Source organism: Herpailurus yagouaroundi, unplaced genomic scaffold, assembly GCF_014898765.1.
Source record: "Herpailurus yagouaroundi ecotype Mexico unplaced genomic scaffold, PumYag 77, whole genome shotgun sequence".
Taxonomy (NCBI): Eukaryota; Metazoa; Chordata; class Mammalia; order Carnivora; family Felidae; genus Herpailurus; species Herpailurus yagouaroundi.
In genome coordinates this window covers 101,675,441-101,682,569 of record NW_024412388.1, presented here as the reverse complement: position 1 = coordinate 101,682,569, position 7,129 = coordinate 101,675,441, and the positions used below count along the sequence as shown (strand labels likewise).

The window sequence follows — 7,129 nt, the reverse complement described above, 5'->3', positions numbered from 1 at the left end:
TTTTTTTTTTTTTTTTTTTTTGGTTCTCTGGGAATTTTGGCAACAGAAGAGCATAGTGACTGCTAGTACAATCTGGGGCCTCCACCATGGTTCATCATAAGGCACCAGTAGTTTGACTTAACAGTTGTTTTTCCGCCATGGGTGCAAATGTGAACACAGTGAAAGAGGCAAATGATGTTTCAGTATGATGATGAGAACGGTTTTGACTTTGGAAACCCCCTGAAAAGCGTCAAGACTGTGGACCACACTTCAAGAACCACTGGTTTGTGGTTTCTCGTGAATGAATACCCATAGTCAAAAGGAATGTTGGTAATCGTCTGATACAGTTTTCCAAAGTGGAACACATGGTCTGTAAGCATTATCATCACCCGGGCTGCTTACTAAAAATGTGTATGCCCCACACCAAACTTCCTGCATCAGAACCTCTGTGGAAAGTTTCTAAAGTTTCATAAGTGATTCTTCTGCGTCCTAAATCACTGATGTAGTCTGACCCCTTTCTAGAGGGTAAATGATCCCCAAGACTGGCTCGCCCAGAGTCACAGCTCACTGAGAAAGAGCCTTCCGAGTGGCGAGTACGGCACATCTCCCTTCTCCGCCACCTTCTTCAGCCCACTTACACAAACCAACTTCAGACACGTTGGCAAAGGACTAGAGATTTTTTGTATTCATATTCAAAGAACTGCATTGCAGCCACTTTTCTCAAATCAGTCAACCTGTTCTCTGTCTTTCTCTTCTACACACACGTGCACCCCTCATACCTTTTTCATTTCTCCATGAGTAGTATGGATAATCTGGAAATTTTGAAGTTTGTGTTTGGACTGGATACTTGTCTGTGTGTGTCTCTTTCTCTCTTTAATGAGATTTGTTTCACTTAATGATTAGTTCAGTGACTAGTTCAAGTCAGCATTAAAAGCTCTTCACTCCTTTCTGGAAAGGAGTCCTCGGCAAAGGGATAGCTTCTCAGAAGGAATGTGAATACAGCATGGAAAGCACTGTCCTTGTTGGTAGAGGGCCTTGATCTTGAGATGCACATTTGTTGCACAGTTGATAGTTTCCATTCAGTTCAGAAAATGTTGAATATTTACACTGTACAAGATAACATTCTAGATATTGAAGTAGCCAGAGATAATTAAGGTAGTCCCTCTGTTTTAAAATTCATGAGTGAGCCACATGGTCTTCAGGTGTTGGGGTGTGTTCTGGGCAGCGGTCAGGCTGTGACTGTGTAGTCAAAACACGGCCTGTGGCTCCCAAAGCCTGCACTGAGAAACGGGCGGGTGAGGTGCCTCTGTCACACTGTGCTCTTGAGTGATAAGCTACGTCTGAATCAAAACGTTGTCAGATTTCCATTTAAGTGCCCAGCGTCTGTGATGATTACAAATGAGGTTGAGTCTCATAGCTATGCTGCAGGATACTTCGGAGTAATAACAAAGGCTCAGAAGGGTGGGCAAGGAACCAGAGACCCTCTCAGGGAGCCCAAGAGACCAAAACCAGTTTTGTGATGCTACTCAGACTATTTGCCCTTGTCCTCCTCCTCCTCCCACCGTTCAGTGGAGTTTCCCAGAGGCTACTTACTGTGTGACATTGCAGTAGATTAAATGCAGAAGCAGATGTGAGAATCCAGCAGAACCTAAAGAGATTTGCCAAAACGAGGAGTATTAACCCTTCTCCCAAAACACAGTTTTTGTCGTGTAAAGTCGCTTAATGTTCACGTAAAGGTTTTCGTCGTTTTTAGATTTACAAATAATCACTTTTAACATTTCTGTTTTTATTTCTAACGTGGTAAATGTTGGTAGAGATAACTGACATAAACATCAAAGGGTCCTGAGACCAAAAGGTTTGAGATTTGATGACTCCTTGTCTACGAGTTATAACATAACTGAGTGCTTACTCTGCTACATGCTGAATGTTTTAAGATTTCACGCTGTGGTTTTTCTCAGTTTATTTATTTCTCTTATTTTGTCTAAATAAGGCTTTATTTACACATAACAGGTCTGGTTTCTGTTCATTATGTGGGTTGATCGGGTTGATCGAGTGATTTTTTTTTTTTTTAATCTCTGAGGAAGTAGGTCTTTAGTTAGCAATATCTTTTTGAAAGCTTTCAATTCTTCCATCAGTAACAACACTAAGGTCCCATGGATTGTCTTTATAGAGTCAGATCATTGTTTGCCCAGCACTACCTCGCCACATCATTACCTCTGTGTGGTAATTCTTTTTAACATCTGAAAAAATTAGTCATGTTGCCTAATTCTTTACTAATATTTCTAGGTCTTCTATCCAGTTGTGACAGTGATTTGGGTATATCATAAGGTACAAGTTGGCTTACTTACAAAAATTAGGAAGCAACCTAGATATTCTTTTTCAAAAATACAGCTTTAAAACTCTTAAAATTATATTACAGTAACTTTTTCTTTTTCCGTTAGTGTTCCTCGCTTGGCTTAAGATCCATTTGCCAACAACTCTTAAGTCATTTTCCGGAATAAAAACTTCATCTCCTTCACTGTTAAGTATTTTCTGAGCCCTTACTAATGTGCTAGGTGTCATGCTGAAAACATAATAGTGACATGCGAGACAGATACAGTATCAGCCTCATGGAGCTTCGGGTCTTGCAGAGGAGAGAAATGTTAAACTAAGTATTGTATGAATAATTTATTTAAACTTACAGGGTCCAATGAGTATGTGACAGGGGTCCTAACCAAGTCCAGCGTGGGGCAGTTCCATCAGGTCAGGAAAGCTTATGTTGATTCCAAAGCCAACATTCTCCCTGGGCTATTGGTTACACACAAATATGTTAGCCATTAGTCTTTTAAGAATAATTTAGCGTATCTTTTCTTCATCATTCAACCTGTGGTTATGCACGTGGATGGTAATTGATTAACTGGAAGAAATTGCCTTCTGTTAGCTTTGTGAGGATGGCATCCAGCCTTAGTTGATTGCAGCCTGTTGAGAATCTGTCCACTCAGTATTTCTGCCTTCAGAGCACTGTAGTGGCTCCCTTCGCTGCTGTGTTGCCATATTTTGTGTGACTCTTTACCTGTGATTATTGCAATTTACCCAGCAGGTAATAGAAATCCGTTTACCTGGAATAAGCTCTAAGAAAACAAGAAACTGTTTTAAGTTGATACTTTCCTTTTAGCATTTGTTTTGATTGTTGGATTGGGGTAAAAAATTGTATGTCTTTATTGAAAAAAAGTGCAGAAACTATAGCAACAAATGAGGTGCAGTTTATAAGAGATATAATGGAAGTTTTAAAATTGTTTTGAAATTTTTTTAATGCTTATTTTTGAGAGACAGAGACAGCATGAGCAGGGGAGGGCCAGAGAAGAGAGAGAGGGAGACTTAGAATATGAAGCAGGCTTCAGGCTCCAAGCTGCCAGCACAGAGCCCGACGCGGGGCTCCAACTCACCAGCCGCGAGATCATGACCTGAGCTGAAGTCGGACGCTCAACCGACTGAGCCACCCAGGCACTCCTAAAATATTTTTTTAATAGTTGAGGGAAACAAACATGTTAGCTGAGGAGATAAAGCTAACATCTTTTGCTTTTATTCCCTTCTTCCAAATTCTTGTTTAAAGGAAAAGAAAGTTGACTAGATAATCAAATTAAACTTCTATGATCCGTAGTGGGAAGGGAGGAGACTTGGTTAGAATGAAGAAGAAACCAGCTGAAGATTGCAGTCCTGAGTTGTTGCATTGGAATTCGTCTCAGGCTTAGAAACTAAACCTTTTTGAATCATAAAGCCTTTAAAGAATCACATGTAAGCTATAAACCTTCTCCCCATGAATATGCTCGTATAGATTTTGCCAGCCAAAATCTATTCTAGGATCTCAAGCTGTTAATCACAGATCAAGGTTAACAACATTTTAGAGTTTATACCATATCAGGATTCACACCATGGACTAAAGTCAATTTTAGATGGATTGAGGCCTTAAATTTTTTTTTTAATTAAAACTCATGGAAGAAGTTGTAGGATAGTGTCTTTTATACCTTGGAGAAAGGACAGGTTTCTTAGACAAGATATAAAAGGAATTGACTGTAAAAGAAAAAATAGTTTTGACTGTATTAAAATTAAGAGTTCTGGCAGATGGAGCAGTGAATCTTAAAGTGAAAAACAAGTTACAGAATGGGCGTGTTCACGGTAAACATAACTGGAAAATGACTAGGATCAAGAATATACAAAAAATTCCTACAGGTGAGTGAGAAAAGAACAAATGGCCCTCTAGAAAAACAATATGAACAGGCATCTCACAGAAGGCATGTCCAATAAATATGAACAGGTAGGTTCTCAGCATCATTAGTGACCAGAGAAATGAGATACCCTTTCAAACCTGACTGGCAAAAGTTAAAACATCTGCCAATACCACGTGCTGAGGACATGGGTTCCCAGGAAGTCGTATCCATTGCTTGTAGAAGCACAAGTAGGTACAACCCTTTGGAAAAGGGGTCTGGCCTTACCTCCCAAAACTGAATATACCTGTAACCTAGCACTTCAACCCTTATGTAGCTACCCAAGAGAAAGCATGCACACATATACCGGGAAACATGTAAAATAAGTTGATCGTAGCACTGTGCACAGGAGCACAAACCTGGGAACAGTCCGGGCGCCCACCAGTAGGAGAGTAGATGAAAAAAAAGCGTCGTTTTCATGTAGTACAACTACAGTTTACATGGTAATCAAGGTGAATGAAGAACAATGCCACCCAATGATACAGATGAATCTTAGCAGTCCAGTAGGTCAAACAAGACCCAAGAGATTACATACAGAGTGGTAAGCTTTTTCCAAAAAACTTCTTAAGAATACATACAAATGAACAAAAAAAAGATATAAAAAGGAAAGCAAGAAAATGATGAACCTGTGATTCCAGGCACTGGTTATGGGGGGTGGGGTGCACTCGTTGAGAGGAGGCCGGGGCCAGAATTGGAGGGAAGTGACCGTGTGATTACATGTAGATTATTGTGAGAGTGCCTGCTTTTGTTTTGGCCAGGAGGTTTCGGAGTACTTATTACTTCATTAAACATAAGTAATTAGATAAGCAGTTTTTTAAAGAGAACCATGTGTATACCCGTGATGAGAGTGATTTGAACCAAGGCTAATTAATTTTGTTTTTGTTCACCTGAATTCCAATTCGAAAAAGATTTTTTTCAGAGTTCATTGAACACATCGTTACTCAGTATCAGGAGCTACCCTAGGGATTGGCTGGAAATATGGAGACAAATAAGCCATATTCTCTGTCATGTGGTCTGAGTAGAAGCAAACACTGGCAGTAAGTGGGTGAAGCCTTGTACTAATCTTTGTGGTTCAAAGAAGAGAACAGTTAATTCTGCATGTCTGGATCTTGCCTCCACTCCACTCCCACTATCCGCACCCCCGCCAGTCCTCCTCTGAGCACACTTGATTGATAGAATTTTAGACGTCTGTTGGACTGCTTGTTTCGTTCCATCCTGTTACAAAGTTTATTCTTTGTAATATGTGTCTATCTCATATATTCAGCTTTAAAATCTTTGAAACCAAGTGCCTTTTATTATCATTCTCCAGTGCCTCCCCAAATATCTTGAATAATACTTACGTTTATTATTTCATTCAACAAAGCTTAGAGTCCCTACTATGATGCAGACATTTGCATGTATGCCCTGCACCTTTGAAAAGTGAGCTAATGAATACATGAATGGAGTATAGAAATTAACAGACGTTTACTGAATTCCTGTTACATGTTTTATGCCAGGTCGGACCTGTGGAACTCATGAGACACTTATGATCTGTTCAGTCTTGCAGTGAGAGGACTTAACCGTAAGACAGTTAGAAAACAGTACCTTTGCGGATTTCATGTGAATAACCAAGGAAATGACTCTAAAATTTTGGAACAGTACATAGGGATAAGGGAGAACGACCATAAACATAGTTCTTTTCTTGAGTTGCAAGTTGTGTCTTAAGCCAGAGTTGAAAGCTATTTTGTCTTTCACTTTTCAATTTGCGTAGGTGGGTAAGTTTCCAGATTTAAACTGTAGAATCTTGTGATACCAAGTATGTTTTTCACAGGCAGTTCAATGTCTGTGATACTAGCAGACATATCACTTGTTGATTACAATTCATATGTAATAGGTTTCCTATTAAATACCCTTAGTTGTGTGAGTGTACATTATAGCTGAAAGGTGTCCTCTGTAAACGCCACTTTATGGATGAGGAAACAGGTCCATAGAGGTGAAGCAGCTTTACTTACTAAGGTTGCACAGAAAGCGATAGGATTAGAACACAAGTCTCCCTCTCCTGGTTTAGTTTTCCTCATGTTGTGGGATGTTGCCCTATGTAACCTAGATTCTTCAGAGCTGCTTCTCATGATTTCAGTGCTGTGAAAGCTGTTTTTGCAAATAAGTGGCACTTTGAATTACAACAAAACAGTATGAAATAGTAGAAAAAGTACTGACCTTTCCAGAACTCTGGAGATATGAGTAAACTTCAAATTCAACTCTAGCAATAATTGGTGACTAAGACTAGCTCGACCTTGCAAGTCATTTCCCCGCTTTGAGATCTTTAACGTCTCTTCCAGCTTTCATGTCCTTTTAGCTAAAGCCAAGCTAAGCCAAGATCCCTGGGATCTGCTCTGTGGGTTCTCAATGCAACTGGTTTGATTAGCCAATCATTAAAATAAACCTAGACTTCCCACATAAAATTACCTAGTTCCTTTGTGGTCCCATGTAACATGTAAAACACTTACCTGTTTTTCATCTGAAAAGTAAACTCGAGGGCACTGACAGTGTTTATTCACTGTAGCATTCTCAATACCTAGCGTTTTGTAAGCACTCGGTAAATCGTTGGGTGAGTGTACATCTGTTTTGGATAACTGCTATTGCTTTAGGCCTTCTCTGCCATGTTGTTTAGTAAGGGAAAATAATAGTATTTGAAAAGTGTTCATTTGAGCACTTGCTGTCTTTGTCATTTATATGAATAGTCTTCACTTGATCATAAAGGGTTATTTTAAATCATGTAGTATGGACACATTTTCTCAGTGACTCATCTTTGTTTATTATATAATAAACATTGGTTTAACATTTTCTCAACATTGGTTGAGATTCTGCATAATATGCCCTCAACTTCTTTTTTTTTTTTTTTTTTTAATTTATATATGAAATTTATT

At 39.2% G+C, this 7,129-nt stretch overlaps 1 protein-coding gene across 2 annotated transcripts in view; it reads left to right on the top strand.

Annotated features, from left to right (window-relative positions):
• The window catches only part of GDAP2 (ganglioside induced differentiation associated protein 2), a 62,551-nt gene that overhangs the window by 32,263 nt on the left and 23,159 nt on the right, over nucleotides 1-7,129 (top strand). The gene's annotated exons all lie outside the window — the stretch shown is intronic.